Consider the following 23654-nt stretch of genomic DNA (forward strand, 5'->3'; position numbering starts at 1 on the left):
ATCTGCTGAGCTTGAAGTAAAAATCCATGAACTTCTACAAGGCAGAAAACTTCTTGGGTTAAAAAAAAAAAGTTTTGAAGAAAATCTACTTTCACCAAAGCACCAAAGTAAAATGTTTAAATTAAAATCAATCATCTACAAAAAAGTATTTATTTCTAAATGCACACACATACACAGACACACAGAGAACCACTCCCCGCCTCCCCCACCATGGGACAAAATATGGCAATGATGGAACCACATATATTTCCACTTTCCTATAGCTCCTATTTGAAATTTTGGTAGGAATACAAGTATGTTATAGTAATATAAAGAGCACTAGCAGAGTGAAGGCAAATTTTACTGTGACAATGGCCAAAATATTACTATAAGATTATTTTTATGACAATTAATAGAATCTTAATCTGATTCACTCTGCTCCCACTCAAAGGGGTTTCATAAACATAATATTGGTTTTGCTGGTTTTGTCATTAGCAGTTCACTTTCTTAGCCAATGCAGTTAAAAATCTCTCAACAGTTTCTTGTGAACAATGCTAATTTCACTTCTTCATATTCAGCTTTAGATGCTCAGGAAGAAAGGATCCACAGAATGAACAATCTCTCTCCATTGTTATCAGTTAATGGATGGCTTGGAACCATACTGGCGTCTAATGTTATTTCCTACCTTATAGAAAAATTTTTTTGAAAGCATTCTAAGCTTCTGGCTTTAATCACAAATGGTGAAAAATCAAGTACCCATTTGCATATCTGTTTGTCTGCATGGCTTGCATGTATTTTTTCATTTTAATTTTGTTGCTTTCTCCTTTTACCATATGCACATTTATTCATGCATTATGAAGGAGTGCCCACCCATCTTCTCCAGCCTCTTCTTATCCAACATTCTTCCTTCATGCCTCCTTTGTATTGTTTTCTCTCAACTGAGCAATCAGTTTCACTTTAGACTCTGACAATGCTAGTGATTTACATCATAGCCTCTGTTTCTATTCCCATTGTATATTTTTAAGTATTCGACAAAAAGAAAAATGCATTTTTCAAGCTCCTGATTCACCTCAGCAGCCCACATGATGTATATACATCAAAACAGTCTTGTTTTCTCGTTAAATTGCTAATTTTGTTTCAAGCAAAACCAGCCTAGATTTGAACAGAAACCATCCATGTGCTCCGAACTCTTTCAGAAGCAAACTGGTCATGAATAAACGGAGACCAAGGAGTTTTCAGAAGGTGGGTGTTCTGAAATATTTTTTCCTATGTGGGGGGAAATATCACAACTATTTTTAAGAGAAAACATGATCCATATTCAAGAGAAAAGTTACGTGCTGAATTTACATTTTCTGACACTAGATTCTGAATTCACACATCAGAAGTTCAAAATGTTTTTCAGAGTGTAATCTTTTCATTTGTCAAGACTTATTTGCCATCAGATTGTTAATTCTTAACTTGTTCCTTCCACATTAAAGGTAACAAATCACTGGATCACCCACTAACTTAAAGCATGATGTCCGATCCCTATTCCACCTTTTTAATAGTAAATAAAGCAATGCAGTTTTAAAATAGCAACATGTTAAATTATGCCAATCTTCAGTTGAAAATTCACAGATAGTTCTTAAAGGCGTGTAGAAAAAAATGAGGTGGTTAGGCATTTTCTGGCTTTTTTTATTTCCCCCTTGATACTCAAGATGTACTTTACTGTGTAAATAGACTGATTTCACCAATCCATAAATTAAGTAATCTCCAAGTTCAGTGAAAGTGCTTGCCACTCAGTGCATTGATTTACACAAAATAAATCAAGCATGGCTGCTATACTCAGCTAGAGCTGATCAAAATGCTACACTTAAATGTGTTTATGTGACAGTAGACCAGGTTGGTCATAAGCGGGAGCCTGTATTTTCTCATGAATTCTCCGATGTTTACATGGAATAAATTAGTGGTTGTGGTGGGATTCCTAACAGATGCTTATTCACATAACAAAAGCACTCTGGTATCCTGCACGCAGCTCCCACACAGAGCTGCTGAATACTGACAGGGAAAAAGTAATGAACTTATTTCACAAGTGAGTCAATGAAGAAGCATCAGGATCCTGAAAAGTGTCTGAGAGAATCCTAATGGGCCACATTATTTCATTCAGGTTTGCTTATCAGATACAAGAGATGGCTTCACTACAGAATCTCCAGCACTGTAGGTTTTATGTCTCCACTGTGACTGGTATAAGTATAGTAGAGCCTCCTTAAGGACCACTGGCTTCCATGCTCCTCTGAAATACCAGGGGAAACAGTCCAGGGATGGTCAGAAAGTTTATGGTACTAATTCTAGATCTAGATCCCTGTGCAAGAATTTCATGTGCAGGCTTTTTATTCATCAGCTGTGACAGGCAAACCTGTTCTAAAGAATCTCCCAGAGGTATCAGATCATTTCTGTGCACTGTGGCAGCCAGAGGGCATTTGTCTTCATCCTTCCTTGCTTGTCTGCAGCTCGGGGAGCTGGGCTCCACAGGGCTCCGAAGCTGACAGCCTCCAGTCCTGGCTGTGTCTGGGAGGAAGCCAGGAAGGTGAGTGACTGACATCTTTCAAATCCATAAGAGTTCAAGTAAAAAACTAGTCCATGCTCATGTCATGTCATGGCACCTGCCTTCTTCGGCTGGTTATTTTTTACTTACATGGGCTTTGAAGCAGTCTCAACCAAAAAATAGAACCGGGTGGTTCTTCACACACTGATCTGCAGAATGCCTTGTCTATGGATGCAAAAGTTAACATGGCTTGGAGGGAGACAGTATAAATCCTTGGACAAAATACTTATGGTTGCTAACCAGATAAACTACATCAGTTTCAGGCAATCTCTTAAATGGAAAATAGCTAGAGGCAGGGCGACTCCTCGGGGGAAGTTTCAAATCCTTGCCCTGCACTTGCTCTTCTTGGCTATCTGCTTTTGGCCACTGGTTTGTGTGTTGGTTGGTTTGTTTGCTTTCCCAGGGCAGAGCACAAACACAGTCCCCAGCTGCCACAAATTACGCTGTGGAGTTCCCTGCAGTTCACTGAATTGAGGGGTTTGGCACAGAGAGAGTACAAGGCTCAAACCTCACCTTGGGAAAATTAGTTGGTGGCTTACTACTAATTTAGTAAACTTCTTTCTTTTCATCTGATTGCTTATGACAGGACATCGGGCTAAAAGTGAAGGACTTGATGCTCAGCTATCTTAAATTACTATGGCTTGGCTGGAACCCTTGAAAGCAGGCTTCATTAGCACACCATAGTTCTGACATGAAAAATGTATTATTATCTCACCAAGGATGCTTCTATTGAACTGTTTTGAATGTGAATGTTAGTTTCCTTTATTGTCTGAATACAAAAGACTTCTATTTTTAGAAGAAAAACTGTAATACATACCCTGCAACAACACAAGCTAATTGTACACTCAGCTGAAGTACACAAAAATCCTAATATCTCCTGGCAGGTGCTCTGGAACTGGCTTATGTTAGTCTTAAACCACAAAAATTTGTTGTCATTACTGAGGAGTTTAAAATGAGAAAGCTGTTCTTGCAAAACAGTATTTAATAGGCCTGCAAATAAGAACAGAGCAGCAGGGATAACTGCAAAATGTTATCTCAAAAGCACTTGCCTCACCCTTAAATTAAATCCAAAATCAGCTCTTCCCATGGACAGAAAGAAATGCAGAGCATGCTGGTTTGTCACTGGGCACACAAATGCATGCCATGGCTCAGATGTCACAGCACTCTTTTCAGTAACATTTTAAAGCTTTCAATAATGCTTCAAGCACCTAAAATTAAAAGTGAATATCTTGAACAGCCAGGATTTGAATCTTACATATATTGAGAGATTTGTTTTGTGATGTAACAGTAGTTCCTCAGAACTTTTCAGTGAATTAATATTGGAGTTGCCAGTTTTTAAACGATCTCCATCCAAATTTTTGTTAACCCAGGAAAACTATTTAAGATAAAAGTACTGGAAACATAAATCATGTTTTCAGAGCTACAATTTAAAAGTATATTTAATTGCTTCTTAATTGGAGAATGGTCCAATATCTGAAATCATTAGCAGTGTTCACAGTTCACAGCTGAAATTCCTCATGAGCATATTTTTTAAATTATCTCTTTTTTACTTAGCTATTTTGTTCAAGAATCCCTTTCTCATGGATGAGTTGGTAAAAAATGCATCACTCAAAGCTCTGTAAAGAATGCAGCATCTGCTCTGCTTTATGTCAGATGATTTCATCAGCTCTTGGAGAACGATTTGAACAGGGATGTTGGCAGATGAAAGTCCTTTTGGTTTGCTGTAAAATTGTGATATATTCATTTCTATTCATTTTAACAAAACATGCATTGTACATGGAGCATTGGAAACTTCTGCAAGAAGAGGGTGGTCTTTTTTATTTCATGCTATCACTTTGGGACAGAGTTGCCTCTGCAGTTCTGCTTCACTAACAGGAGGAAGAAACCCTGGAGACTCTAAGGCACTGCTGCTGTCCTTTCACAGGAGAGGAGGGCCGAGGGATTCTGCTGGTATCAAATCCTTATGAGTTGCTGCAATACCCAATGCTCTACTTCTGCATGTAATGGTGTAGAAAGCCCTGCACGGTCTGATGTTCCCACCAAGTAAAAGTTGTGTGCTCTGTTCTGCTGGAGCCAAGGATTCAAAGTGGTTATTTGAGTTTCTGGTTGGTTTGTTGGCTGTTTAGAGTTTACCATTTAATACATCAAGAAGTTCTTACAATTGTCTGACAGGGGATAGAATTGCCTGTAGGAGCTTTGTATACTACTCATTGAACTGCCGTTCAATAAAAGACAGTCCTCCCAAATCACATATGTTTAAAATAAGTTTTTTTGCTGGCATTTTTTACTTTGCTTACATGTTTCCTTTTGAAATGGAGATGGTCCTGTGAAAGCCTGCACACAATTGTGCAAGTAGCTCTAAGCACTGTTTGTCCATGAAGAACTAGGAAGACCCAATGAAATGTTATTAGCTTTGACTCATCTGACCGAAGTATCATCTGCTATACTCATTAATTACAATAGTTCAGGTGGAAACATTGGTCCTTGAGCTTTATTAAAATTATCTGTTTGGCTTTTTTGGTGGTAGTTGTTTTTTCTTTGTTTGTTTTTGTTGTTCTGGGTTTTTTGTTTGTGTATGTCTTTGGTTTTTACTCATCTAATGAAAGGAGAACAAGGAAGCAGACATTTGAAGCAGAACATCAGAAAGTAAAAGAGGCGCATGCAGAGGAGATACTAAAATAATGCCTTGGGAACAACTACAAAGTCAGTTTAAACATGTGTCACAAACTTTTTTTTCGATGCTAGAATTTTCCAGCATTATAAGGTCAAAATATTCTTGGAAAGCAGTCACTCTAATCTTAGAGAATTCTGATTCAATAATAATAAAATATATCTTTTTAATGCAGAAAGGGATTTATGTGACTGTTCAGATGATTCTAGGCATTTGATGTGTTCAGATGAGTATGACATGAGGATTATGTCTAAACTAGGAGGTTAAATAGTGCCAAGGCTTGGTCAAAATTTTGGCACACGCTAACCAATGTTCTTCCTGGAATGGTTCAGGAATTAGCCCTGGCTGGGGACCAGCCTGGCCAGGGCCTGGCAGCCTGGACATAGTCAACCTGTTTTGAAGGCTGAGGAAGTTTAATAATGTATGTATGACCAGTGATAAATGGGCTGAGCGTTAGAGAACTGGCATTGGCATTGTCTAATTTCCTGATAGCAGACATAGCCAAACTGTCATCCATAAACTCCTAATGGTTTCTGTATGGGTGTTACCACATTGCTTTCAAACAAGGGTAAAACTGTGAGAAGTGGATTTTTGAGAGGAGGGCAAGCAAATGAGAAGTACTCAGACAGATGGCACAGTCAGATGGAATGAATTCCTGAGGGGGAGTGCAGCAGACAGAAGAGGAACAGTGAGCATGGTAAAAATACGAGAATAGCAGCTGCCAAAGCTGTTTCTACAAAAGTAAAGCAGGTCAAGCAAATTGCCTCAGGAGCCTGTCCTGTGCCCAAATCCAAAGAAAAGAACTGAGAAGATATCTTTGCAGGGAAGTGTGGTGCCATGCAGATAGGTGGTGTTGGATGCTGTGCTGCCGCAGCTGTTAGAGAGGAATCGGACACAATCACTTCCAAAGCTCACAGCTGGAAGGTCAGCCGAGGCGGATGCTGGGACGAAGAGAAAAGTCCAAGCTCAGCCTGGCAGGCAATGGTGAACACCAAACAGAGCAATGACACAAAGCTCAGACCACAGAGAGACATGAACTGAGATAAATTTGATTCCAAGTGAGTCAACCGAAGATCCAGACAAATTACTAATAAAAGCATGTTTACACTGGCAAAGTGTCAGTGTGATTGCTGATTATCCTCTGCTTTCCCAAAGAGAGTGTTTACATCCCATGGCAAAGGTGATGGACAACACCTATCACTGGCAAAGAGATCCTGTCTGACAGGTTCAAAGGTTTCATACAAAGGCTTGTCACAGAGGTATTCCTTCCCAGTGTCCTTCCCCAGCAGCAAGGGCAATCATGCTGTCTACACTGTTTTTTCCCACCATGGCACAGGCACTGCTGAGGAAGTACTGTTGAAAGAGAAGAAACAAGATCCTTCACCTTGTTTTTTGTGCTGTAGTGCTGCAGCATCAGGCAAAGAAGTAACTGTGGGAAGTGCATTGCTTAGCCCTGTAACCCTGGGACAGAGGTGCTCTCTGAAGTAGCATGTGCCGAAGGCAGCTGCAATGGGTTGAGATGTGAAGAACTGGGACAGCATCAGTGTATGTAGCATATACTGAGAAGTCAGCTACAAATCTCTACTGTTTAACTTCACTGAAAAACATTTGTCAGTGTCTGGAATAGTTTTCACAGGGATGGCAAAAACGAATTCACTGCCACAGAACAGTTCCCCAGCTGAATTTCAGTAGATCACTCTGCAGCATGGAGACATTAATGCTCTTCAGCAAAATGGTTATGGGATTGTTTTCACACAGGCAAACAACAATTTTCTCTCATCTAATTCTTGGAAATGCTCAAAGCATTCTAGCTGAAACTTCCAAAAACAATTCAGACTCAGCCAGACATCCAGCCTGAACAACTGAAGTTTGGCAAAGCTGTAAACAACTGGGTTTCATGGAAGACTAGATTTCGTAATGAAAAATGTCAGGCAAACTTAGATAGGGGTCTCGTTATCAGCTTGCTTTGTATCATCTCTCCTATGTCCCAGCTTAACTTTACATTTGCAAGTTAATTGGCATACCTGACATTTAATACAGCATTTAATATCTGCTCACATTTATATTTCCCATTTTCATCTATTGCTGGTTCCCAGTTGATTAGCTATATTTTGCTAACACAATGACGAAAGTTGAGACTAATAAAAATCCTTCAAATGCCTCTATTAGCAGAGTTTCAGATTTATTTTCTAGATCAGAGAAATCTGTGCCAGCCTCATAAAAGTATCTGGATGGAACATCTTGATTTTTCTCAGTTTCCTCCTCTAAAGAAGGACTCACAAAGAAAATCTGAGAGAAAACTACTGAAGCAGTTGACTTAGATCAACTAGCTGTCTTTCTAGAATGAAACAGATGAGACTCAGAACGTACCTACAGCGACAAGACCGCTTATCAACAAACCCACTAACTCCCTTCTGTGTTCAAAAAGAAGCATTTTTAAAGATGCGAAAAGTAAAAACAGATGTTTTATTAAATAAATTCATATGTTTTTGTTTATAACTGAAACATCAGAAGTAGTGTCTGTTTTGACTTTCACTATCTTATTCTCGGTGGATTTCATGGTTTCTTAGAGAGTACATGGAAAAAAAGAGATAGTCATGATTGGTGAGCTGACATATACAGCGCATTCTCAAAGAAGCCCTAAGAAATTTCTAAATATTCCTTATAATGGTTTCAGCCAAACTTGCAAAGTTTTTTTCCTTTATTTCATCTGCAAATGACCCATTTTGGCAGCACTCTGAAAACATATCGAACTAACATAATGTCTGCAATTTATGTTTTCCTGCCTGCGATGCTCTATGACAGCATTTTTAAGATTAACCTATCTGACACTGCCAGACTTTTCTGTGATGTCCTTGGGAATTTTGACCTATTAATTAGAATGGAGTTTTAATGCAAGTCGTTTAAGGCAGACTTGTTTCCATAAAGGAGGTGTTTTAATTTTAAGGGTTACACAGATGAAACACTGCTGCTCAGAGTTAGAATACAGGTGATTCCATTGAACTGTATGACAGAATTGTGAGGATTTTGCCACCCTTAAGAAGCCTGTGGAAGGAGACTTGTGCCAAAGAAGACAAAACAAAAGAAAATTAATATACAACTGTACCTACATTAGATATTTCTTCAGCAGTTAAAGGCTACATATCACCAGACTCACAGAAAACATAGGTTTGTTGCTTTATTCATAGTATAGTGGCAGCATATTATTTATTTGTGCTGGTAGATATTTTTTTCAGTGATGGCTTTGTGCTTGTTTAGCTTCTGTCTATGGAAAGAAACAGCAATATGAGGTTAAGACCAGAATTCTCCAGCACAAAATTAGTTCCTGTGGCCTAGAGAAGGGCTGGGACACTGGCACACTGTCTCTAAAGGCTCAAGGATGTGCTTTTCTCACTGAGCCCTGGTGTTATAGCTACACATCTCCTCTGCTGCCAAGGCTTTGCCCTTGGGGATTTGCCACCGCAGGGGGACTGGAAGCAGAACAGTCTGATTAGAGCCTGCAGCTGAAATTACGCTGGGCAATGTGTTTAAGTAAGCAGTTCATTCCAGTAAAAGCATGGGTTTGAGTCCTCTGAAGCAGATTTGGGTCAAATTCAGTATAGACTTCAGTGAAACAAAACCCAAAAACTGAATGTATGAACCGCACAAACAGTTCCTTTTGCTATTTCCAACTTTTTTTTCCCTCACACTAACATCACAAGAAGTCAGAGGTGCTATGAGAGTGAAGCAGAAAAACTATGAGAAAATGGTTCCTCCGCCTTCTTTTCCCACGTCCCAGTTACCTGTTAAAGCCCAGTAGTGGTTTAAGTTCCTATTATACAGAAAGGAACTGTTGTTCAAATTCTCTGCATGATTCAAAATGAGTATTTGAATATAAATGCGTGAATTTTAGGTCACACGGAGTAAGAAAAACTCTATGAATCTGTGTGTAGCTTCGGGACTTCCCAAGCATCAGCTCTTGCTCTGGTGAATATTTAAGAATTGCATACAAAGTAGATTTCTCTATTTTTTTTTCCTGCAAAGAGTGGAGCAATCATCTCAGAACATTTTGTGTATAAAATATTTTCCTTCGGAGGTGGAAGACTGTGTTTTAATCCCTATATTATAGCAATAAACTATTCTAACTTTTTCCTTTCTGGGTTGTATTTTTTTTCGTGGTTCCAAACTCCCACTTGTTTTCTCATTCTTTAAATTTTGCTAGAAGAGCCCCACAATAAAAACAGTATTTTGCAGTCTCATAAAAAAATTAATCCAAATAAAAACTAACGTGCCTCACTGCAAATCCTGATAAAATATAGCAAAGCATTTATTTGTTTTTCTTTTTTAGATTCAGCCATCAATCAAAAAAGTATATATAGATATATATATGCACAGTCTTAGTCATAATTAATTTTCCTGGGAATTCATTTGAAGGATGAACTGAGCAATGCCTACTTCCCACTTTTTTCTTTGGGTCTCTCTCTTGAATGCTGGTTGCTTCTGAAACCTATCCTCCACCTTCTTTTTCTTCCTTCTTACAACTTAAGAGGTTCGGGGCATAACCAGGAGCACTGTAACAAGTGTAAATGTTTTTGTTTTCTGCCTGGGAGGAAGACAGTACTGCATTTGTGAAAAGTTCCTTTTGGGGGTGAATCACTACAGTATTACTGAGTGACTGAATATTACATGAAAACTTTTATGAACAAAGAAATCAAAGTTTGGTTTTCAGGGAATTATACATTAAGATGGATAAAATATTTTTATACTGACTATGATAACAAATAAGACTATAACAAAGATATAAGGTGAGAAATAATGTAATGTTTAAAAATATCAGTGGACATATTGCATGTTACATATGCAATATTATTTTTGTTCCCAGATGCAGGTGCCTATTTACTTCAGGCACGGGAGGGGAGATGAAATAAGGGAAAGAAGAGTAGCTGTTGCTGCAACATTAGCAACTGTGGAATGGCTGATATGCTTCACCAACACATGACCTGACCCTATTCTGACCCTTTTTCTGCTGTTCCATTACAAGTGATCACTATGAATAATTGCATAGCACAGAACTGCACTGTGATGCAGGTAAAGCCATGAGGAAGGTAGCATTTTCAGTCTAAGCTAAGGGACCCTTGAGATAGGGTTGATGCTGGGGTGAACTGAAATGTTATCTGTCAGCTGTAGCTGTCAGCAAAAATATTAAAGAAAGAGCAGCTGCATCATGCTACAAGCAGGGGAGTGGAGCAATCGTAGCTCCAAAATAGATTTTAGAGTCAGACAGACTTTTCTTTTAATGAACCCCATTAATAGTCATGGACTGTTTATTTTCAAACCTACTTTGAGCCAGTTGACAATGCTATTGCTTTAAAATGTTTTAAACAAATGCTTGAGATGCAAGTAAAGAAGAGCTATTTAGAATAGAACTTACCAAAAGGTATGTTACTGCTCTTATAAAATGTGATTTTTCTTACTAATCGTTTTCAGCTTCTGTAGATCTAGATTTACTCTCACCATTTTAGTGCATAAGTGCTGATAAAAGAATAAAATTGATATGACAACAAAAAATCGTAAACATGATTCAGCTGGAAGAAAAATTGTTGGCTTACTATACCTTCTGTAGCAACTATTCTTCCATTTCAGAACATTTAATTAATAAGATACTAGGCTATCCTGAAAATATTTATTAAAGAATAACATCTTACAGTCTTTTTGGGTTGCCATTAAAGAAAATAATAAACAGCAGTCTCTTCTGGATCTTGAATTCCAAGATAAATGTAATAAAGCTTGTGGTGGGGTGTCATTGTTTGCTGCTTGGAAAAACTTATGCAACAGCAGAATACTCTTCTGATTTTTGAGCTAATGAAGTACAACCAGACAGGGTACATTGCCATGAGTCAGGAAATCTGGATGTTCCTGGACAGAGGCCAAGGGAGCTTAGACACATCAGAGATGTGATGTATATATATCCTCTGGGGGAGATACACTGAGCTGTTTTCAAGCATCTCAAGTTGCCTGGTTCAAGAAGCAACCAAATGACCACCCTGAAATGAAATTACTAGCTGTCTGTTTCTCAGAGTTCCTTGTTTTTACACCAGGAAAACAAGAATGAAATAAGCTGTTCAGGAGAGCTTGGAGATTAGATATTAGGTTCAGTTTTGAGACAGTAGGTCCAAAACCCTGAGGGTTTAACTTGGTTCTTTCATTATAAAAACAAAACCAACCCCCCTCATTTAAACAAACAAGCAACAACAATAAAATATCAACAAACAACTAAACAAAAAATACTGATATGCTACAATTTACTTTAAGACTTTATACAAACTTCTTGAACTCATACTCTGTCCAAGAATGATATGACTATGACTTTTTTACAAGAGCATGGGTGCTACCATTGTACACATGGGGAGAAGCTCCCTTCTCCACAATGTAAAATCATTTCCTGAAATGTTGCTCCATTTCAGTACAGCCCGATGGTATATATGCAACTCCATAGCATTTTTTGATCCTTCAAAATGTTGTTACTGTGGGCCCTTATTTTCTGAAGGGAAATTAACTGCTTTCCTAAAGCTGGTTGGGATCACATAAAAGGGTGCCACTGATTTATTTTCCTTTGCAGTCCTCTTTCTTGCAGCTTAATATAACTGCCCCAGGAGACTTGCATTTTTCACTCTTCCCCTACACTTTGTGGTGGGGCTACAGCTTTCACTGCAGCTCGCAGCAGAGCAGGATATGCAGAGCAGTTTGGGTCCTGCCCAGTCGCTGCTGGTACACCCAGGTACAAGTGGCTGTTTGGACTTGCACATTTTGCACCTTTTGTCAGGAGAAGCTCTCACAATAAAGACTTGACGTCCCTTTCATTAAATCCAAGGAAGATCTATGTATGACTTGGTTCTTTTCCCCCCAGGGAGGCTCTCAAGTAAACTAAGAAGTGTCAACCGAATGTATTGGAATCTTCAGATAATCTTAAAATTTGTGTTTCAGGAGAATACAAAGCAACATGTGGTGGCATAAGATCATCTGGAGCTCATAGACTTCAACTCTCTTGAAGCCATAAGGAGTCTTTTTTTTTTTTTTTTCTGATTTTCTCTCTTTTTAATTAAAGCTGAGAGTCATGTAATGGCAAACTAATTGCTATAGTAAGTCCTTATAAAAAATCTCAGTTACCAAGAGAATTGCCCAAGCTGCCACCATTGCTTTAACCAAACAAGCAGGACTCGAGACCCTGGTTGCTTGCCAGGCCTGTAGAAGACAGGCAGGGCCACGGAACATTTCTTTCCTTAAAGGTCCTTTTTCCTCCAAGCTGTTTTCTTTCACCAGCAACCTCCTTCTTGTACCAGGCAGCTTGTCCTGAGCACTCCCAAAATAATAAGCACCCAGGAGGTGACAGCACCATCTCTGCCCTATGAATTATTTCTGGTACAACTGAACCTGATGGAATGTTTTTGGTTTGGTTTGGTTTTCCTGAAACATCTTAGCATTGACATTAGTTTTTTTTCTATTTTGGTATGATTTTGTTCTTGTAGCTTCCTGGTCACATCCCCAGTCCCCCTCTTTCCTTTTTGTGCTGTGCTTTACCAGCGTTCCTCATTTCTTGCTACCCGCAACTCAGGGCACAGCTATGCTTCCCTCTGGGAGCTCCTCTAAAAATATATACTCTTGTCATTCAGATTAATTCAACTTCTATTCCTACATCTCCCATTAGAATCTGGTTTCCAAGGAGGGCTATTTAAGTCTCCTTATTCAAAGCTGTTGACACGATGTTCAATACTGCAACATCTCAGGGTGTTGGAGTCACTACTATATTTATTCTTGTAACATCCCAGGTGTTATTACAAGTATAGAAGTAAATAACTTGCTGAGACTCACACAAGGAGTCAGTGATGTGAAAGCCAGCTATTTAACCATTTTTTCTCTCCCCTGGTATGATACCTAGCACTTCACATTTTAAGGTAGCATTATTTGAAAGGGATAAACAACAAAATTCAAATATGGCATAAAAATTTTGTAGAGGGAACCTGAATTTAGCAAAGTGTTGCTGATTAATAAGCAATCTATCAGGTGTCCCGTCACTCTTGCAGCCTGTTCCCTGCAGTGTGATTTAGTCTTTGCTTATATAACCAGTGCTGAGGTATATAAATTAACCCTCCTTGTGTGCAGTTATGGTTGCCTCATTTTTAGATACTCACTGCTCTCTTGGAGGGACTTTTTGAGCTGATAGCAGTAGACTGTGTGATTGATCCTGCTCTACTTGGGAATTCCTTAACAAACTTACAAACTGTTGTGTTGTGTTCAGGGTATTCAGCAAACATGTAGATTATTCAGTTTACTTCTGATATTTTCTTGTGTTTCCTCTGTGCTACCTAAGCTAAGGAGAGCTCATTACACTGTCTATAGGTAACATCACATATTTTTCCAGCTCTTCATTAGTTTTCAGAGACCTGTGGTGATATAGGTTTTGTGGCTAGTAGTGATGTTGAACAGAGGATAGAAACTGGAATCACTGCAGGGAATTTATTTTCTTGGATCCAGGCAGCTGTGTCACTGTCAGAGAGGGCTCTGAACAGGATCTCCTGGGCCCCCAAGTACCACAGCAATCCTGTTGTGTATTTTCATTTACAAATAGGCCAAGTTCTGTATCAAAGGTACTTACATTGACCCCCTCACCATCTTTCTAATAAGAAGATGTTCCAAAATAATTTTGGGTTTAAGAACATGTTCTCTGAAAGTGGGAAAATCAGTTTAGTTATTTTTTTTCTCCAACCCATAACCTACTTTTAAAACCGCTGCCCACATGGATTCAAGGCAGGGTAGGCAAAGATGCTGTTATCTGGTTAACCCATAGTTTAAAGGCCCATAGCTTCAAAACACTAAGCTTCCTGGCCCCGTGCTGAAGCACTCTTTGTCTGTCATAGCCTGTCCTGGTGTCTTTCAAGGCATGATCCCTTCTTCCTAAATCTCACTAACTTTCTCTGTACCTTACCTCTCTATACCCCACTGGAGCATATTGCAGCTTCTTTTATTTAAAGAAAGCTGCCAGGGTACTTTGTATGACCTGTATGTGTGCACAAGTCATATTATCTCCTCAAGTTCCTCTCTGCAGCAAGCGCTGAGTTTGCTCTAGACAAGTACATTGGGATCTGAGACCTCTGTATTCGACTGGCTGTGAGAATTCCCTAGCCTGTTTTCACTCATCTCTACTGGCGATGACAAAATCTTAGTTACAGTATCCAGCTTTAGGAATATTACTTGCCTATTAATCTATAGAGAAGAACACATGCCTTCAGTGAATATTCTTAATAGGTATGACAAATCCTATGTGGAAAGACTGCCTACCACCTGCCTTTGAGTGCCACAAGGCCACTACTTCGTCCTTGCTTGATGCTACAGTAATCACTACCAGGCAAATTTAGATGCTTCCACAACCAAGGGCGTTTTTAAAACCAAAAGAGCTTAAGCTAGTGTCATGCTAACCAGAACTCCATCTAGGAATCCTCTTTGCCATATGTGCAGCATGCTCTGTTCCTGATTAGGATACAACTGGGGAGAGACGTTCAATAAAAAAAGTAAGCTCAGCCATGGAAGCAGTCTCCAGCTTCTTTAAAAGCAGCATCTCTGTTTTTCTTCCTTATTTGCTTACAGTCTCAGTGCTAGCCTTTCAATTTATTGGACTATGTGGAAATATAAAGATAGAATATACCTTTTTTTTTCAGAATCCTTTTGCAGAGAGATGGCATCTTAATGGCATCATAATTCTAGATGTTTGGCTTTCAAATAGAATGTAGCAGGGAGGAGGTTGTGCATTCTAAAAGCTGGAGTATACCAGGATAGAAAATTACATACAAGATTTTTGGTTCGTTTTATGCTTATTTTAGGATATAACACATCAAGCATAACAAAATTGAACAAAAAAGTGCCCACAGATATTACTTCTTTTGCAATTTTGAAAGTGCCAAAGGCCTGTGATTTATGTTACTATCAACCATCTCTCCAGCCATCTTTTATTCAGCGTATGGATTTTGATACACTGATTATCATCACTAGCAAAATAATCCTCAGCCATCCATGTTCAAAACCTTGTGACTTGAGATGTGAGACCTTAGAATAATTTAAAAAAATTAATATTATTAATAATTAATTATTAAAAAATCAAAATCAAAAATACTCGGGTTGACTGAAATAAAGCCCTGAGCAGCCTAATCAGACACTGAAGTTAGTCCCGCTTTGAGTGAGACTGGATGACTTCTGTCAGTTGTTTCCACCCAAATCCTGGTTCTGTAACTCCAGAAGTGGCATCTCTCATTCAGAGGACATGCTACTGTGACCCTGCTTTTTACTATTTGCAATGTGATGCCTTTTGTGACTTGCATTCCAGCTTCTGGCTCCTGCCACCCGAAGCGGCAGCGGTTCCCATAGCCAGCTGCTGTGTAACACATAGCTCCTCTGGCACTCAGGAGCTCTGTTGCCATGTGTGCCCCTCCGTGCAGAAGGGACATTTTGTTCTGCACTATGTTTGACATGCTTGAGGACATCTAGCATGGCATTGTTCCCTTCCTTCTTTCTCCTGCCTGGAGTCAAAAATCAGGCTGTTTCTTTTTCTCTAAAGAATTTTATCAGGTTGAGGAACTGAAATGCTTATCTGCAGGAATATAACTCATGTTTCTTATTACTACAGAGGTCCTTGTAGAAGACTAAAAGGAGGAGAAATAAGACACAACAGAACTATTGTAACCTTTACCTTAAAAGTTAGATCCAAGAGGTTTTTTGATTACAGATGGTGGGACAAGTGAGATTTTGGGATAACTATGAATGACAGACACAGGAATTGAATAGCTTTAACATAAGAAATATATGCCTAATGTTTAAAAAAAATTTAGTCAGCCCAACAGAGAACCAGTCATGGTTAACCACATATACTTTGCCACCCTTTCGTTTATGTCCTTGCTTATGGCTTTTAAAGGGATATTGTTTCAACAATTTGGATAATACATTTTAAAAGTAAGAATGTCCTTTGCGTCACATAACTAGAGAGTGTGAGGTTTTATTAATATCCTATCTACTACATTCAGAAATATGAACTTGAGGTTAAATTGTGTATGTTTTTCTTCAGTATATATTTGTTGTCACAGTAACTGCAGTTTTCCCAATAAATGGAAATTGCATAGTTTCCTTACCATTCAGGTTACTGCACTGAAATAGCACCATGAACTCACCACCACTTCTCCCTTCCTGTTGTCAAGCCAGAGCTCATTTAGTTACAGGAACAGGCACTAAAACAGGTTAGTTTAGATATGTGCACATTAGAAAGCTGAAGCAAGTCTGCATAGTCCCATTACATCCTATGACTCATGCCTGTGTGGGAAAGACCTTATTTTCACAGAGATCTCTTAGATAAACAAGGCAAGTTGGCAGCAATTCGATTACACTGATGTTAGCAGCCTCCTGCTTTCCGTAGCATTCATTTGCTTTATATTTTCTAAAAAATGCAAGCAGTCTGATAAACTGTAATGAAAATTCTTGTACCAAGGACACATAATCTTTCATTTTCTTTTTTTTTTTTTTTAGTAGGAGAAGCCTTAAAATCAATTTCTAAAAAATCCTTTTCTGTTATTACAATACAGTCCACTTTGAATCTTTTTTTTTTTTAAGTTTGTTAGTGAAGCTGTAGCTCTTGCTATCCACAGCCATAACACACTAGTTAGTTAAATGCCTCTCCCCACCCTAAAAACTTACAAGCCTCTAAATACTGTGGAATTCAGACAGAAAATGGATGTAGCTTCCAAAATAGTACTTTTACATATGCACTGGAACAAACTTTTGAACAGCATAAATCACAAAACATTTTATGCTTTGACACCATTTCCCCAAAAAGGAAAAGCAAAGAAAGTGACACTTACTGTATTAAAGAGCTCTTAAAGTATATAAACCAAATTCAAAAAAGCTTATTGCAAATTCATTGAGGTTTTTGATCTTGTTTTGAAACCACACTGTTTTCTATCTGAGCCTGGCCACATCATAGATAATAAAGATTTTAATCAGCTTTGAAATGAAACTCATTCAGACAATGTACAGCAATCTTTTCAATTCACACACCCCTTTGCTTGTGTCAGCTAACAGCAACTACACTGGTTGCCCATTTAAGGGAAAAAGTACAAGCTCCAGCCCATTTCCCTGTACTTCGGATCTGTTTGTCCCACTCCTTCAGCAATGCATTCTGTAACGCCAAAAAGCATTTGTTTTCTTATAAAAGGCACACACACATACATTCCTGATTAAATTTCAGCAAAATTAAGGAACTGGATGTTGGAATTTGTCCGTTTCTCCTCAGTTCTGTAATACCACATGCAGCAATTTTCTATTAACTGGGGATAAAAAAAAGAAATCCCATTTCATTGCCTCAGAACACTGCTCTCTAAACAGCTCAGGATAAATCACGTATTTTAAAAGCTGTATATCCATAGAAGAATGATTTCAAAATAAAATGGAATTGTGCTTTTAGGATATATGCATTTAATGGTAGGAATTGTCTCTTTCTCTGTACTTGCAAAGTGTAAACAATTTTTGTGTCAACCACAATCTATGTGATCCTGATATATCATCTTTAGAGTGTGCTTTACTTATGGGAAAGATTTATAGTCCAACAAAAGCAGAATGAGAATGATAGGGCAAAGCCATCTTGAACTAAAAAAAATGGTGTCCCAACTTCGGAAGACTTTGTGTTTACATTGATATTAGTACTTATTTTGCTATGATGGTAAGAATAAAAAGTAATACAGAAAGTGCAGATTATCTGCAGAAGCTGCAAGAGGAGGTGAAAAGACCAAAAATAAAAAGAAAAATCTAATCAAGTATCCAGAAAGACACAATTTTCCAAAATGCATTAAGTGTCCCACAATCTTCAACATGATTAGAAACTCCCAGTGTCTCTTCTGAACAGAAAACAAGGATAATTGCTCCTCTCGTTGGGACACCTGTACCTCAAAGAATAGCTACAGAACTGTGTTATAAAAGCTTTATTTTTCTAGTATCACTAGCTTGGTACAAGTACTAGCTACTAAATGAGAAAAAGAGAGGTTAAGAAATCTTAATTATTTATTAAATAATTTTACCTCAGTTAACCAATATCCTCCAATATCAAGAAAATAACTGTATTCCCCAAATAATCCCACTCTTCTGTATAAAATTAGGAAACAACATTCAGTATTTGAACAACATCATTGAGAGAAATGAAGAGAGAAATGGCTACAAATGAAAAGTACCAGAATAAGGTGATAAAGCTGAAATGTATAGGTGTTTGTGCTTCTTGGAAAGAAATATTTAAGTGTTTCTATGAAATAGATAATAATTATTTTAGCACCTACACTATTTTATCTTTCTAACTTTCAATTCTTATCCTAGGTTTAACATTCTAAATATTTTCAGTGAAATGGGTAGTATGAATAGATGAAATGGAGTTTCTTCTCCTTTGCCTTGCTGTTTCATCTGGTGTCTTCACAAATATTATAGCTGTATTTCTTCAAAAGGCATTTTAGGCATGTAGAAAGACAAAACCACTGCCCCCAAATTCAGTTTATATATTAAAATACTATGGCAAACTGCAACAACAAGCCTTGAGAAAGGAAGGGAAGAAACAGGAAATTAGAGAAAAAGTAAAATGTCTCTTAGGAAAAAAAAATATTTGGACAGGAATATAGATGATCCATTCTGTTAAATGCTCTTGAGGGGATGGGAAATTTATCTGTTAATTATTGAGCACTAAGACCTGATCTTATTAAACTCAAAGGAAATCTCACTCTCAACTCAGGGGCATAAACCTGGCCTCTGACTAAGCACAGCTCTGAGGCACATTCTTAATTTATGCCTTGGGGGCACATCAAGTGAGTTAGATGAGATTACCAAAAGCCTTAAATTAAGCATGTGTGGAATCTCTGCCAACAGAAAGATCCTGTATCAGGAGGAGTTTTACTGATTCACCTGTATCAGTAAAAGAGATTTTAGTATGGAAATGGCTACACCGGAGAAACTGTGACCCAGAGGAACATAACAGGGCATACAAGTAAAAGCAGAGATTTCCCAACATACTTACACTTACTCCACAAGCTGCTTTCCAGGGAGCACAACTATATCTTCAAGGTTAGTCTATCCATGACATAAATGGCAGGTGCTACAGTGAGAGCACCTATAGAAAACTCATAGATTGTTAGGTCCATTTCAAGCTTACTAAAGCCAGTAGTAGAGAGGATGGACCAGTTAACAACAGAGCCAAAGGTTAATGGAGTTCCAGATATGAGCCAGAGGAGCCAGGTTGGGAAATTACATATTAGAGAGCAGTGTAGAGGAAAGGGACCTGGGGGTCCTGGTGGACAACAGGATGACCATGAGCCAGCACTGTGCCCTTGTGGCCAGGAAGGCCAATGGCATCCTGGGGTGTATTACAAGGGGGGTGGCTAGTAGATCGAGAGAGGTCCTCCTTCCCCTCTACTCCGCCCTGGTGAGACCACATCTGGAATATTGTGTCCAGTTCTGGGCCCCTCAGTTCCAGAAGGACAGGGAACTGCTGGAGAGGGTCCAGCGTAGGGCAACGAAGATGATTAAGGGAGTGGAGCATCTCCCTTATGAAGAAAGGCTGAGGGAGCTGGGTCTCTTTAGTTTGGAGGAGAGGAGACTAAGGGGGGACCTCATTAATGTTTATAAATATATAAAGGGTGAGTGCCATGAGGATGGAGCCAGGCTCTTCTCGGTGGCAAACAATGATAGGACAAGGGGTAATGGGATCAAGCTGGAACACAAGAGGTTCCACTTAAATTTGAGAAAAAACTTCTTCTCAGTAAGGGTGACAGAGCACTGGAACAGGCTGCCCAGGGAGGTTGTGAAGTCTCCTTCTCTGGAGACATTCAAAACCTGCCTGGACATGTTCCTGTGCGACCTCACCTAGGCGTTCCTGCTCCAGCAGGGGGATTGGACTAGATGATCTTTTGAGGTCCCTTCCAATCCCAAACATACTGTGATACTGTGATACTGTGAGAATGGGAAAACTGGGGAAGATGTAGGCAAGGACAGAACACTGCTGAGATTTGAAGATGGATTTCAAGTCTGCATTTGGTGTTAAAAAGAACCAGACATTCTATAAAGAGACTGGAAGACTGAGGTGATGACAAAACACTCAGTTAAGATGATGACTTTAGCTGTGGCTAGATTGGCTAAAAGAGGCCATAAATTGTAATATTGCTGTAATGAAGGTGAAAGAATGAACCATGGGCAGAATCTGGAAGTGGATTCAGATTGGGAGGAATACACAGTCTTTAGCACCACGAAAAGCAACATTTGTTCCACAGTTATGGGAGTATAAACAAAATCAAAATAATATATAACGGAGAAAATAAATGGCTATGCTATGTTGTCTTCCAATAAAATCTCTACAAGGGAGTGTATCACCAAAACCTAAATGACTTTTTGATTTGATAGAAAATCAAGTTTGGTTTCACTGTAGTCATTAGTAGAATTGGCTATTCTTCAAATATGAAACCATCTGTTGAATAGCCATGTTACATATTCCACAGATTTGATTGGAAAATCTCAGAGACTCTTTGTGGACACCTGTTGAGAAGAGTAATTTTAGCCCTCTCCTCCATTTTGAAGTGGAAAGGAAGACAGATGCATGTAAAACCACAACTCCATGTGTTAGAGTTGGAAGTTGCTATCAGACTGTTCAGAAGTCACTTCATTTTTTAACTATTAGGCTAATAAATTTACCTTTTGGTTTTGAAAACTTTGCTAAAAGTATATTGTGTGGAAAATGTAAAACTGTAAAACCATACATTATACTGAGCAACAACTAAAACCGAAAAGCAGCCAAAATCAGCATAGCATTTTCCCCAGATTTTGTCATCTCTGTATATTCAGAACACCAAATTTGTCATTTCTCCACAGTTTACTACTTGTCAATTAACTCAGTCAAAATAAGAAACAGTAATTTTCACGCTAATGTCCAGATGAGAGAAACTGTACGAATACATTGTCTCAGTTTTAGTACTCACTGTATAGCTTTCTTATGAAAAAAGAACTTTCTCAGGATATGTCTATATTAAAAAGTAATAACAAAGTTTCCTTTTGAGATTTAGATTTGGGATACCATAGTGCTGTAGTAATTCCACAGTAATGACTATCATATTAAATCATGGCCACCAAAAAGTATTCTTATTTAGTGTTTAAGTAGTGTGCCCCTTGCTATGAGATAAAATGTAAACTATATTTTTGCTTTTAAGAATTTTCCTCCATCCTAATACTTTACTTATCTTATTGTTTAACAGGCAGTTACATTCTCAGCCACAAAGTCAAAGTTCATTCAATCTGTAAGCATGTCACTGCTAAGATGTGGTATAGATGTCATTTATATAGCATGCAGGGATGAAACTAGGATTATTTAGCTAAAGCAAGACCATCTCATCTTCCTGAGGCAGTTCCCAGAGTCCACAGACTAAGTGTCAAACACCACAGACAGCAGAGACTCAGTCAGTCCATTCTTTCTTCAGGACAAATATTTTTCATATGAGACAATTCTACATAAATCTGCGAACAGGAATTTTGCAGGGGTGAAGTACGGTCTTTAAATCTTTGCTTTCATAACTGAATTCACATTGCATATGAATTAATAATCAGTACATACTTTAAAAATTCATGCATGCTATATTTCTTTTGTTTGGAGAAAATGGGTTTAAAAGACAGGGTGGGGGGAATTCATTCTTCAATTGACCACACAGCTTTTGTCACTTTAGTCAAAGCAAACCATATTTATTAAGCAATTCCTCCCCTAAATTTCATGGCCATTGTGGGACCATAGGATATGCATTTCCAATAGACAAACAGGCTTCCATTCTGCTGTCAGGCTACAACCTCTGAGCACTGGTTTCTCATTTATTTTGCTAAAAGACACAAACATTTTAACAACAACGATGCAGCTCAAGCACACTTGGGTACAATAAACATAAGGTCAGTCTTTAGGATGGCTGGATTATACAGCTAATCAATGAGAGATTAATATTCGTTCTATATAAATAAGTACAAGAGGAAGAACCAAGAGCTGTTGTCACAAGGGTAGTACGAAAAGCACCAGGTGTGCCTGTGTGCTGAAAGTTAGTAAGGAAACAAAAAGTACAAATGCGCTGTGTCACAAAGTATTCAGCTAATTCAGTTACCGAATGGCTATTTCCTCTTACTTATCACAAAGGCTGTCACTGTTTTTAATAGCTGCTGCTAGACTATCACTGGTAAGGGATGATATGTATTCTATTCTTAAATGTTGGTTTGTCTTCTGTCAGCATGTAAGCAGATAGAAGCAAGATACAAGGCAAAACCTATATATATATTTTCATATTATGATTAGCTACTTGATTATCCTCATTCTAAGAGCTGCAAAAGTTTAAGTAATGTTTTCCTGTGATGAAAGCGAAAAAAAATCTAAAACTTTTATCTCAGCTTTCATCTACCAACATTTGCAAATCATGCAGAAGATTGTTCATAGTAGGAAAGAGACAATAGTCACTAAAAAGTTTTAAAAATAACGTATTCGAGCAGTTAGCTCAGTCTTACCTGTCAGCAACACGAAACGAGGAATATATCCTTTACAATGCAAGATTGCAGCCGCTCGTCCCACAGCACTACCCCAGCAGTAGACTGATCCAGCCCAGGAGAACACAAAGAGCGAAACTTTTCCCGCTTTTCTAGGTCTACCAGCAGCTGAAGTAATGAAAGAAAGGGGATAGAGAACAGAAGACCAGAGCCGCTTCTCACAGAAATCCCAGGCAGGAGAAGTAGGAGATATATTCTGTCTGTGTCTCACCCAGACTTTTGTTTAAAAGTTTTTTCAACTGTTGCTAGGTGGTGTTAGGCTTTGGCAGTTTAGTTCTCAGATTGTATTTCCCCTCTTCTGGTCTCTTCACACAGTGTTACAGCAATGACTTTGTTGAGCTCAGCTCGCTTGTGCTATATTTAACCAGTGTTCTCAGCAAGTCAAGCCTGTCAACAGCTGAGAAGTTTGGAGCAAGCTTCGCTGAGTTCCTCAGCTGCTGAATTATCAGAGGATGTAGCACTGCACAGCCCAGCTACTACATTCACTGCAAGATTGTGGGGAAACTGTCAAATCCTTTTAAGGGCTTCCAGTGACTTCACGGGAGTAATTACTATTTAAAGCACTAAGTACAAGATGTGTATTTAGGCATATATTTTAGACTGCTAGAGAAAGGATACTTGTGTTCACAGCAGATGAGTTCAATTATTTATACAGTGAGGATTTTCCTAGGACAAGTAGGAAGTTTATAATTTGAAAGGTATGCACTTCACTCGAGGAAAAATTACACGTGGGGAGAACTTTCTGCAGCATATTTTTTTACAGACTTTAAATATATTAAGACAACACAGAGAAATTAATGAAAGGCTTAGGCT

At 38.5% G+C, this 23654-nt stretch overlaps 1 protein-coding gene across 8 annotated transcripts in view; it reads right to left on the reverse strand.

Annotated features, from left to right (window-relative positions):
- FILIP1 (filamin A interacting protein 1) overlaps positions 1-23258 on the reverse strand; it is a 109547-nt gene extending 86289 nt beyond the window's left edge. For 7 of the 8 annotated variants that reach the window (XM_005506740.4, XM_005506737.4, XM_005506741.4 and 4 more), the window contains exon 1: positions 22803-23168. The gene's annotated coding sequence lies outside the window, so the exon portion shown is untranslated. Of the gene's footprint in view, positions 1-22802 lie in introns of all 8 variants that reach the window. The other variant, XM_065056329.1, reaches the window with a different exon arrangement.
- Between the last annotated feature and the right edge of the window lie 396 nt (positions 23259-23654).

The sequence above is a fragment of the Columba livia genome, chromosome 3, assembly GCF_036013475.1.
Source record: "Columba livia isolate bColLiv1 breed racing homer chromosome 3, bColLiv1.pat.W.v2, whole genome shotgun sequence".
NCBI lineage: Eukaryota > Metazoa > Chordata > Aves > Columbiformes > Columbidae > Columba > Columba livia.